The 12,529-nt window shown below is 45.6% G+C and overlaps 1 protein-coding gene across 3 annotated transcripts in view; it reads left to right on the top strand.

The window, feature by feature from the left end:
- Window positions 1–11,949: 11,949 nt before the first annotated feature.
- PAK2 (p21 (RAC1) activated kinase 2) overlaps window positions 11,950–12,529 on the top strand; it is a 76,202-nt gene continuing 75,622 nt past the window's right edge. For 2 of the 3 annotated variants that reach the window (XM_073360381.2, XM_073360382.2), the window contains exon 1: window positions 11,950–12,230. The gene's annotated coding sequence lies outside the window, so the exon portion shown is untranslated. The remainder of the gene's footprint in view (window positions 12,231–12,529) is intronic. The other variant, XM_073360378.2, reaches the window with a different exon arrangement.

Below are 12,529 nucleotides of genomic sequence, written 5' to 3'. Positions count from 1 at the left end.
TTATGATTATGATTATGCTATCTGTGTGTGTATCATTTTTGTAGTTGAAATTATGCATATTGGCTATGTACTTGCATCTCAATGTGTTTTGATTCCAAGAAGCCTTAGGGCATGGCTACACTTGCGAGTTAGAGCGCATTAAGACAGCCCCGGGCGCCCTAACTCACGACGCGTCCATACTGGCAAGGCACGTAGAGTGCCCTGACTCTGCGGCTGGAGCACTCCTGGTAATCCACCTCCATAAGAGGCATAATGCTTGGTGCGTCCTGGCTGGAGCACCGCGGTGCCAGTGTGCACGCCCTGGTCTGTTAATGTGCTCTGATCGGCCCCCAGAAGTGTCCCACAATGCCTGTTCTAGCCACTCTGGTCATCACTTTGAACTCTACCCCCCTGCCGTCAGGTGACCATCAGACCTGCCCTTTAAATTCTCTGGAAATTTTGAAAATCCCCTTCCTGTTTGCTCAGCAAGGCATGGAATGCTCTCAGTGCATCTTTCCAGGTGACCATGCCTCCATGCGCCAGGCAATCCCCAGTATGGAGCAATGGTGGGATGCTGGACCTCGTCAGTGTGGGGAGGAAGCTGTCCAGTCCCAGCTGCACTCCAGCCATAGGAATTGCAGTACCTTTGGGAAGATATCAAGGGACATGATGGAAAGGGGCCGTGACTGGGACACCCTGCAGTGCAGGGTTAAAGCGAAGGAGCTGCGGAATGCCTACCGCAAAGCCCACAAGGCAAATTGCTGCTCTGGTGCTGGCCCTGCAACCTGCCGTTTCTACAAAGAGCTGGATGCAATAGTTGGGGGCGACCCCACCTCCACTCTGAGGACCACCATGGACACTTCAGAGCCCAGTTCAACAAGTCAGGAGGAGGAGGAGGAAAGCGGGAGCGGGGGTGCTGAGGAGGAGGAAGACACCCCGGCATCCCCAGATGCAAGCAGCCAGGAGCTGTTCTCAAGCTAAGAGGAAGGTAGCCAGTCACAGTGGCCAGTGCTTGGGGAAGACAAACACCAGAGGACGTGCCTGGTAAGCTGCTTTTATTTTGGGAAGGACATTATTCTGTGAGGGCTCTTGGGGTGAGGAAGGTTAGGGCTGCATGCATGCCTAGATGCAGAATAGGGCATTGATGTGTTCTCTCACATCGTGGTAATCGGCCTCAGTGATCTCTTCAAAGGTCTCATGCACAAGCTGTGCAATGTTCCTTGTCCCAGTCAGGCTAACATGTCCGCGCCACTGTGCTGTGAGGGGCGGGGGACCATTGCTGCACATGGGGAAGCTGCATAAGGGCCAGGGCGGAAGCCGTATTGTAGTAGTAGACCCTCCCTTGCTTCCCAGGTCACCCTCACCAGCGAGATATCTTCCAGGATGAACTCCTGTGGAAAATGTGGGGACAGTGTTCAGTATAGGGGCCCCCTTCAGCTGTTGGCTCTTCCCAAGGCACAGTACCCCAGAGGACAGTACAGCAGTGAAACAATCAGTCCCCCTTGACCCTGTGCTTACTCACCATTTTGGGGTTCCTGTGGGTTATGTGCGCTCGCTTTGGGACAGGCAAATTCTGCTATTGTTTAGACTGTACTCTTCTCTAAGTATGGGTGAATCGTTGCTCTGTATGGTGTGAACAATGCTGCCTCTGTTAAGTGTTGCATTTTGCCTTTACAGATGCAACCTTGAGATCTCAGCTGTCCGTGTTATCACCATCTGAAAGATTCCAAAGAATTAGGAAGAGGCCACGTAGAGCAAAGAAGACATGCTGCATGAAGTAATACAGCAGTCCCTTATGAAAATCAAAAAGCGCAGGAGTGGAGGTGTCAAGGTTCCTCCCCCACTCTGAACTCTAGGGTACAGATGTGGGGACCTGCATGAAAACCTCCTAAGCTTACTTTTACCAGCTTAGGTTAAAACTTCCCCAAGGTACAAATTAATTTTATCCTTTGTCCTTGGAATATCCACTGCCACCACCAAACTCTAACTGGGTTTACTGGGAAACGTAGTTTGGACACGTCTTTTCCCCCAATATCCTCCCAACCCTTGCACCCCACTTCCTGGGAAAGGTTTGGTAAAAATCCTCACCAATTTGCATAGGTGACCACAGACCCAAACCCTTGGATCTGAGAACAATGAAAAAGCATTCAGTTTTCTTACAAGAAGACTTTTAATAGAAATAGAAGTAAATAGAAGTAAAGGAATCCCCTCTGTAAAATCAGGATGGTAGATACCTTACAGGGTAATTAGATTCAAAACATAGAGAATTCCTCTAGGCAAAACCTTAAGTTACAAAAAAGACACACAGACAGAAATAGTCATTCTATTCAGCACAGTTCTCTTCTCAGCCATTTAAAGAAATCATAATCTAACACATACCTAGCTAGATTACTTACTAAAAGTTCTAAGACTCCATTTCTGTTGAATCTCTGGCAAAAGCAGCATACCGACAGACAGACCCTTTGTTTCTCTCCCTCCTCCCAGCTTTTGAAAGTATCTTGTCTCCTCATTGGTCATTTTGGTCAGGTGCCAGCGAGGTTACCTTTAGCTTCTTAACCCTTTACAGGTGAGAGGATTTTTCCTCTGGCCAGGAGGGATTTTAAAGGAGTACCCTTCCCTTTATATTTATGACAGGAGGGAAAGTGAAAAGAGGTTCTGCCAGCAGAATGGGGAGCGCTGGCACCAAAGCATGGAGAGGCTGATAAGCATTATGGAGCGCCAAGTGGAATCGATTCATGCGCTCATAGCCATGCAGGCGGAGCACTACTGCACCCTCCCCCACTGCAGCCCTTGTCCCAAAACTCTTTCCCCTGTGCCCCCATGTCACCTCCAACCCACTTTCCCCAACATCCGGGTTCTTATCGCCACCAGCTGCCTCCAACACCTGTAGCTTCGTCTCCCAGTCCTGCAAACTATGACCCTTACCCACTGCACCATGCATTTTAGCCAACCTGAAGTCTAACACTCATTGTACAGCACTGCAGACAGGAGGTATGCAATAGGACATGAGAACAGGACATATGCAAATCTGTGATTGAACCGTTCCCCATCCCACCCCCTTGCCCTTTCTGTTTCCCAAGCAGTTGTGTTTCTTTTCAGTAAATGAATTTTCTTTTAAATAAATGGCTTTTTTGGCTTTGAAAACATTCTTTATTATTGCATTACATGAGTCAACATAATTGTCGGACTCCTTACTGTCAGTTTGTAGCTTAAGGAGTAACTTGACTGTCAAACGTGACGTGCTGGCGAGACCCATCAGCATATTCCTCAGCACTTCAGGATCCATTCTCACAGAACGAAAGGGAAGAAAGAGCACACAGTACAAAAAACATTGAAAGATGGCGCCAAATGTGGACAGAAGCACAGGGATTGCTGGGATGCGAAGTGATGCATCAAAGGGCGGTGGGACAGGACCCAGAATGCCCCGCCCCCTTCCCACAAGCCACAGCACCAGAATGGGAAGAGGTGCTCTGTGGGAGAGCTGCCAATAATGCACCACTCCCAATGCCGCTGCAAGTGCCGCAAATGTGGCCACGCCAGTACGCTTGCAGCTGACAGTGTGGACACACTGCAGCGCTTTCCATATTGTGCTCTTCGAGGGCTGGTTTAACTCACAGCACTCTACATCTGCAAGTAGCCATGCCCTTAGTAAAGCATTTGGTCAGCTTCTTGAGAAAGGAATTTTCAAATTAAGTGCCCAATCAAGAAACACTTAACTGACAATGGGCCTTGGAAGATTCCAATCCACATAAGAAGTCTTCCTGGGGACATTCAAGTTAGCATGTGAGCAATGGCTGCCGCCTGTAAAGAACTGAGTCATGCATGGACATGTGATTTGCCCATGTGAATCCAAACTCCATTTTGCTCTAATTTTCCACAGTAAGAACAAAGAGGTGTTCTTACACCTGGAAGAAACTATAAAAGGCAGCTGCCTCATCTCCATCTTGTGTTCAGTCCTGCTTCTTACCTCTGGAGGAACCTTGCTACAAACTGAAGCTGTGAACGACCCATCCCAGCCGTGGATGTACTCCAGAGACTTGATTTGAACCTGCAGTTCATTCCACCACTGCTACAAGCCTGAACTGAGAACTTTTCCATTATTGTATGTAATTGATTCCATTTAACCAATTCTAGCTCTCCTGTCTGGGGGAAGAGTTCCTCTGGGCAGGGTCCACTGGCTCCCTGGACATCTATGAGGAGCAGTTGGCGCTGTTTGGGAGTCTCTGCTTGGTGTCCCCCTCTGGATCTCTGATTTTGAACCTCTGACTCTCACTCCCATCCCAGTTTTTTCATTTGTTGTCCCCTGTGTTTAGTTAATGTCTGGGTGTACTGGCTACTCCCCGTAGGCTGTGGAGAGGGGCCTTTAGATGTGGGCAGGACCACACGAACCCATCCTGAGTGATTCAACAGGTGTTCTTACTGCTGCTTCTATTGGCACCCCTGTGTTAGAAGAGTGCCACACACTGGTGAATGGTGGAGGATGGCAACAGTGGAAGCTGCTGCCATTTGTTCCCCCTAACTACCAGTGCGTTTAGATGGTGGGGCAAGGAAAAGGTGTGCAAGCTACGTCTGCAGAGACTGGTGGTGCCTAAGGAACGTAGAACACCACCCAAACATGGTTAATTTCTCTTCAGTGGTGTTGATACAAGCGTTGGTTCTCCCTCCCCCAAAAACCTTAAGGAAAGAGGAAGGATGAGTAAAGTATATTTGTAGGGATGTGAGATGCAGCCACCTGGTGCTGCCAGACGTCCTTTCATAACTTAGTTTATTCTGAGTTTGTGACAAACATTTTCTCGTTTTTCAGAAACAATGTGGATTTCAAGGAGACAGTTTGTGTCCTTTGTCTCCTATTGCAATAAAGAAGCAGGATACCCCCTCCTGCACTCATGGTAAATAAATTTTATTCAGCACTCTAAAAAGTTTTGAGGAAATGTATCAAATTTCAAAAGAAAGGAAGACCGAGCTGAAGTGTGAATTAGCGATAGACAAAAGTGTAGATGACCAGAGTTTCTATTCCATCTCTGTCTCCTTTAGAAAGAAACCAGCTCTCAATCTGTCTGTGTTTTGCCACGTACAGTAATGGTGCTATAGAATCATTAGAGAATGTTTGGCTACTACTCAGGAAATATCTCACTTAGGGAATTTTGCATTTTGAAGTAGCTTATTTTACAAATAACAACCATCTGTAGGGATTGTAGACGATGATCCAGAGGTGCGACCAGACTCCTCATTGTTTTTATCCAGAGGCTTGTCTGTTTGGCTCCCACCCATAAATGTCTATCAGTCTTCTGTAGGATTTCTCAGGCCCTTAGGACTTTTGAGGGTGAAGCAGCATTTTAGTGCACCCTGGCTATTGGGGTTGCCCTTTTATCTTCATAAATGATCTGGAGGATGGTGTGGATTGCACTCTCAGCAAATTTGCGGATGATACTAAACTGGGAGGAGTGGTAGATACGCTGGAGGGGAGGGATAGGATACAGAAGGACCTAGACCAATTGGAAGATTGGGCCAAAAGGAATCTGATGAGGTTCAATAAGGATAAGTGCAGGGTCCTGCACTTAGGACGGAAGAACCCAATGCACAGCTACAGACTAGGGACCGAATGGCTAGGCAGCAGTTCTGCAGAAAAGGACCTAGGGGTGACAGTGGACGAGAAGCTGGATATGAGTCAGCAGTGTGCCCTTGTTGCCAAGAAGGCCAATGGCATTTTGGGATGTATAAGTAGGGGCATAGCGAGCAGATCGAGGGACGTGATCGTTCCCCTCTATTCGACATTGGTGAGGCCTCATCTGGAGTACTGTGTCCAGTTTTGGGCCCCACACTTCAAGAAGGATGTGGATAAATTGGAGAGAGTCCAGCGAAGGGCAACAAAAATGATTAGGGGACTGGAACACATGAGTTATGAGGAGAGGCTGAGGGAGCTGGGATTGTTTAGCCTGCAGAAGAGAAGAATGAGGGGGGATTTGATAGCTGCTTTCAACTACCTGAAAGGGGGTTCCAAAGAGGATGGCTCTAGACTGTTCTCAATGGTAGCAGATGACAGAACGAGGAGTAATGGTCTCAAGTTGCAGTGGGGGAGGTTTAGATTGGATATTAGGAAAAACTTTTTCACTAAGAGGGTGGTGAAACACTGGAATGCGTTACCTAGGGAGGTGGTAGAATCTCCTTCCTTAGAGGTTTTTAAGGTCAGGCTTGACAAAGCCCTGGCTGGGATGATTTAACTGGGAATTGGTCCTGCTTTGAGCAGGGGGTTGGACTAGATGACCTTCTGGGGTCCCTTCCAACCCTGATATTCTATGATTCTATGATTCTATGAAAGTAACAGGGAATCAAAGAGCAAGAAGATAAGCAGTACAACTGCAGGGTAGGGGTTGCTGACAAGAGCACACATTTGAACCTGGATAGTATTTATTAAAAAAGTCTTTTTGCCCCAAAAAGGGGAAAGCACAGCTCAGAGAAGCAGAGGACTTCAGACTTTTCCATAGCCTGTGTGCCAACAATGAGAAATTAAAAAGCCTGCAATTGTAGTCTGACTGAGGCACGTATTAATACATGAGTTTTGTTTTAAATGAGGGAAATAATCCCCCTGTGGTAAGCAGGGGCGGCCCTAGACTAGCTGCCAGCAACTGGCGCCCTAGGTGAACCATGCAATCGGTGTCCCCCACCCCCAACCCCAAGGGCAGATCTAGGCTGAGGTTTCTGGTAAACTGGGAAACATTTTGTCCCTTTTTTCCTTTTAATGTTTTTTTAAGCATTTTTTTTTTAAACGGGCTTAATTATTCGGTTTGTCAGTCCTTCTGTCTGTCCAACCAATGTTTCTGAGATCAGATAAAATAGAGATACGAAATTTTCAGAATAGATTTGTACATGACTGCTAGATGATATTTCAGTCCGATTTCAAATAAAAATGAATTAAAATGTTAATTATATTTTTTATTATTACAAATCCAAAATCACCCATTACGCTATCCTGCTTTAACTGCCATTACCACCACATACAATATAGAAAGAAATAAGAAAACTCTTCAGTGAACTTTAACCTGTATTTACAAAACACTCCAAATTTAAAAAACACTCTGTGCTCTTAAAACATGACTTTTCTTGCATTAAGTTTTGAAAATTCAGTCACTAGTTCTTTTAGATCCAGTTTTCCAGCTATTTCATGCTCTGTTGACATTGTGGCAAGTCCAACATGTCTCTCTTGCACCATTGTTGAACGCAGATATGTTTTTATCAATTTTAACTTTGAGAAGCTACGTTTCCCACTAGCTACGGAAACTGACAAAACAAACATTTTCACAAACAAACTTCGCTACTTCTTTAGTTTGCTGCAGTTTTTGAATAGCTGAATGTATGTTCAAGTTCTTTTCCTGAAGCTGCTTACTAGTGAGGTTAATCTCAAAAAGGATATTTATACCACAAAATGAGTGAAGTCACAAATTTGAACTTGGAAAGGCCATTTGCAAAAGCTTCTGTAGCTGAACATGCCGTATTGCCAGATGATCCAGTAAAGATAGTATCATCAGAAATTTCAATTAGGGCATCATAAATGTTTCCAAGTTCATAGCGAAGAGGCTTCAAAGCATCAATGCTACTCTCCCATCTTGTCTAAGTTTCACAGTTAGAGAATTCACATGGTGAGTCAGAATCTCCCAACGGCATACTGAGCCTGAGAAAAACACACAAACACGTTGCACTAGGTCAAAGAAACTGCTTGCTTCCAAACAGCATCTAGCAGCATCACTGACAACCTGATTCAGAGACTGCACACTGAAAGGAACAAAAAAGGCCCTAGGATTGACTTCCATCGTTGTCCTTTGCACACCATTGTCTTTACTCCCATTATCATAGCCTTGGCCACGTAAGTTTTCAACAGAGAATGACATTGTTTCAAGCTCTTGTAGAATAGTTTCAGTCATAAATGCTCCAGTCGTCTCCTTCAGTGGTACGAAACTCAAAAAATGTTCCTTTATGAGCACTTCAACATTATCTTCATCTGCAGACTTTTCCATATCCACAAAATGAATGATCATCATCATTTGTTCAATATGACTCACATCTGGTGTACAGTCCAGTATTATTGAAAAGTATTTTGGAGAATGGGCAGCTTCTACAATTTTCTTTTTAATGGCATTTGCTAGGATTTGAATCAGTTCATTCTGCATGTTTTTTCCTAAGTAATGAACCTGTGTTTCACGATCAGTGATTTTACATAGATGCTCCTTCATGACTGGATCAAACATAGCTAGGTATTCAAGAAATTTTTAAAAGTTTCCATTAGCTGGAGTGTATAAGTTTTCATTTCTACTGTGGCCTCGGAATGCTAAATTTTGCCCACCGAGAACTCTCACTAAAGCAATCAGATGCTCTAATATTTGTTGCCAATATTCTTCTTTTTCCTTGATCATATGTAAATTTTCTTCGATAGTTTTTCCTTTTTTCAATCATAATTCAAGTTCTTTCCAATTTTGAAAACATTCCAAATGTTCTGTACTTCTTTCACGTGAAAAGGGAATTGAAGATATGTTTTTCCAGTCCTTCGAACCATTTTCAGTAAGCCATGTACCAATTGCTTGATTTCATAGAATCATAGAATATCAGGGTTGGAAGGGACCCCTGAAGGTCATCTAGTCCAACCCCCTGCTCGAAGCAGGACCAATTCCCAGTTAAATCATCCCAGCCAGGGCTTTGTCAAGCCTGACCTTAAAAACCTCTAAGGAAGGAGATTCTACCACCTCCCTAGGTAACACATTCCAGTGTTTCACCACCCTCTTAGTGAAAAAGTTTTTCCTAATATCCAATCTAAACCTCCCCCACTGCAACTTGAGACCATTACTCCTCGTTCTGTCATCTGCTACCATTGAGAACAGTCTAGAGCCATCCTCTTTGGAACCCCCTTTCAGGTAGTTGAAAGCAGCTATCAAATCCCCCCTCATTCTTCTCTTCTGCAGGCTAAACAATCCCAGCTCCCTCAGCCTCTCCTCATAACTCGTGTTCCAGACCCCTAATCATTTTTGTTGCCCTTTGCTGGACTCTCTCCAATTTATCCACATCCTTCTTGTAGTGTGGGGCCCAGAACTGGACACAGTACTCCAGATGAGACCTCACCAATGTCGAATAGAGGGGAACGATCATGTCCCTCGATCTGCTCGCTATGCCCCTACTTATACATTTCTAAACAACTTGCAGCAAAAGCAAAACACAGAGTCCTTCGACACTGAATATTGTAACCAGTTTTGATGAATTTCTTCCCCATTAATGACAGGTTTCAGAGTAACAGCCGTTTTAGTCTGTATCCGCAAAAAGAGCAGGAGTACTTGTGGCACCTTAGAGACGAACAAATTTATTAGACCATAAGCTTTCGTGGGCTACAGCCCACTTCAACATATAGTAAGAAGAAATATATATACATACTGAGAAGGTGGAAGTTGCCATACAAACTGTGAGAGGCTAATTAGTTAAGATGAGCTATTATGAGCAAGAGAAAAAAACTTTTGTAGTGATAATCGAGATGGCCCATTTAGACAGTTGACAAGAATGTGTGAGGATACTTAACTTTAAAGGGAAATAGATTCAATATGTGTAATGACCTAGCCACTCCCAGTCTCTGTTCAAACCTAGTTAATGGTATCTAGTTTGCATATTAATTCAAGCTCAGCGGTTTCTCATTGGAGTCTGTTTTTGAAGCTTTTCTGCTGCAAAATTGCTACCCTTAAATCTTTTACTGAGTGGCCAGAGAGGTTGAAGTATTCTCCAACTGGTCTTTGAATATTATGATTCCTGATGTCAGATTTGTGTCCATTTATTCTTTTGCGTAGAGACTGTTTGGTTTGGCCAATGTACATGGCAGAGGGGCATTGCTGGCACATGATGGCATATATCACATTGGTAGATGTGCAGATGAATGAGCCCCTGATGGCGTGGCTAATGTGATTAGGTCCTATGATGGTATCACTTGAATAAATATGTGTTTCCTCTTGTAATGCTGAGCAGATAATTTTCTTTTATTTCCATCCTTAGGGAAGGGAAATTCATGAACTTGTTCAGGTCCATGTTCCATGAGAATTTGCCACACACTGTCATCACATCTGGGCCATGAAGCTGGGTCCCCATACTGTAACTTGTTTGTAAGTTCCTCATTCTTTCTTCATTCTACCTCATTTACTTCAATTTCTGCATGTCTCTCTGAAGCTGAATAAATTTTCTCCACTTCCATATCAGTCTGATGCTGTGAGCTGCCTTCGTCTAGAAGTAAGTTTCTAATCACCTTGAGTTTCCAAACTGCTTTTTTGTGGATGTGAGCTATCCTCATCTCAAAGTAATATAACTTCATCTTGATGTTCCAAACTGCTTCCATGCGAATGTGAGCTAACCTCCTTTCCAAGTAAAATTCCTTCATCTGGATGCTGTGAACTGCTTCCATTATTTGGATTAAAGAGAAGATATTTCAGGAAGGATCCCTGAAGTTTTTCTTGGTCCTTTTCCTTCTCAGCCTTTCATTTACAATACTCAGCTCCTGAGGGTTTTCTTTTTCCTCTTTCTGCCATGGGGCATTTGAATATTGTTGTGTACTGTGCTCCCGACTGCAAGCATTATAGCATGAAGGATGGCTGATACACCACATGGTTGGTGATTTAAACCACATTGTAGCCATCCCAATACGTCTTCTCATTGCTTAAAGGTTGAATGATTAGTAACATACACTCATTTACCTATTAAAACAGTTAATTACAGCATTTACATGGAAACAAAATGACCTTTTTCGACGTTCTAACCCGACATCGGTTGTTTGGAAAGTAATCCCCTTCCTCACGGTTACCTGCTTGCATGTCATCACTTTCATAGTCTATTAAGCTTTAACACTGTTACTTTTCTGTTATGGACCTTATTTATTATGTGAAAAGAAAGAAAAGTTCATAATTATACAGCCTGATAAGAACGCTAACGCTTAATAACCCTTAAAGATCCTCACATTTTGAATTTATAATGCTGAAAGATGTTATTCTTTATTCTTTGGCACCAAGAAACACAATTTTCTACAGTATTTGCTCAATTCTTAACCGTCTACCTGCAATGTGTGTTAAAATGACCGTTTGTATCAGCTCACGATATCTCCCCTCTACATGAATTTCTGGCTGTGCGACCTTGATGTATATTTGAGTTAGATGTCCTTAGCATTGCAGCTCTTGCCGCTGGCAGATGTGTTTCATTGTGGCTGAGTTATTGCTTATCAAAATTGCAGAGTTGGTCGTTTTGACCCTACATCGCAAATTGAAAAAAAAAAGTCACTAAAATATTATTTATTTTGCAGTAAATAAAAGATTTGACATATTAATACATTCTCAGAAATGTAGAGAAATGAATTATAATTCATATTCCCTCTATACGGGCACAGGAATTGAAATAATGACATCTTCGTTACTTTTATTTGTATTTTTTTCATCTTTTTCATTTTATTTTTGATTTGATTTTTTTCCCCTCGAATTTAACTTAGCCCCCTAAGCAACCGCCTAGTTTGCCTATATGGGCGGGCCGCCCCTTGTGGTAAGTGAATCCTAGCCGTGGTGGGGAAGGGTGTGAAGCTCTGATTTTAGCTGCCTGGACAGGGTGACCCATGAGGTGCTGCTTTGATCCCTGTGGCTCCTCTTTACACAGGAACAAGCATAGGCCTGGGTATTGGTGCCGCGGTGCTAGGCGCTGTATGGCTGCATAGGAGTCCAACATTTAAGACATGTGACATGGCTTGTGAGGGAGGGGGCTACGGCACCGCTGCGCTTCCGCCTATATCCCGTGCTGGGAATCGGGGCCGCGCAGGTGCTGATTAACCAGGACTATACTTCCTAGCGGGCTCCGCGCAACGTCGGCTGCCTCTCTCGGGGCCACCCTGACCGTCCTGATGCATCATGGGAACTATAGTCCTCAATCGATGCGCTTCTTCGCGTATACCCCGCTTCTTCCTCCGCATTGCAGATGTGTCATGGGAACTGTAGTCCCCGCGCTCTGCGCGTGAATATCTGCGCGAGGGGCGGCCCCTCCCCCTTCCCCTCCTGGGCTGTGGCCACGCGCGGAGGTTCCGCTTCCCCCTCCGGCTGCTGCCGCCGCCGCCGCCTCCGTGGGTCCCGCTGCCGCCATTGCAGGAAGCTCGTGCGGCGGCCGCGCCGTGCGAACTAGAGGTCCCGCCCCGCAGCCCCCTTGGCGGCCGGCTCCTTTCCGGACGTGGGAGGAGCAGCGGGCAGTCCCGTCCGCCACCGGTGAGTTCAGCGCCCGCTGCGCGCCGGGGCGGGGAGCGGTGAGGGGGCAACGCGGCTGGGTGGTTGTTCCTCCCGCCTCGCACACGCCGCCCGGCCCGGCTAGCGGCTGGGAGGCTCCCACCTGCCGCGGGGCGGAATCCTAGCCCTCAGGCCGGCGGGTGGCGGCGCCTCCCTGCCGCTTCCTCCTGGGTCGCTTCCTTGTAGGGGATCGCTAAGGCGTGGGCGGCGCCCTCTCTGCCCGGCCCGGCCCGGAGACTGTCGGACGGAGACCTGGGGCTCCGGCACCCGCCGCCAGGCTC

Source organism: Lepidochelys kempii, chromosome 9 (assembly GCF_965140285.1).
Source record: "Lepidochelys kempii isolate rLepKem1 chromosome 9, rLepKem1.hap1, whole genome shotgun sequence".
In the NCBI taxonomy this organism is placed as follows: Eukaryota; Metazoa; Chordata; order Testudines; family Cheloniidae; genus Lepidochelys; species Lepidochelys kempii.
Note: the sequence above shows the minus strand (reverse complement) of the source record. Positions and strands in the feature narration are given on the sequence as shown.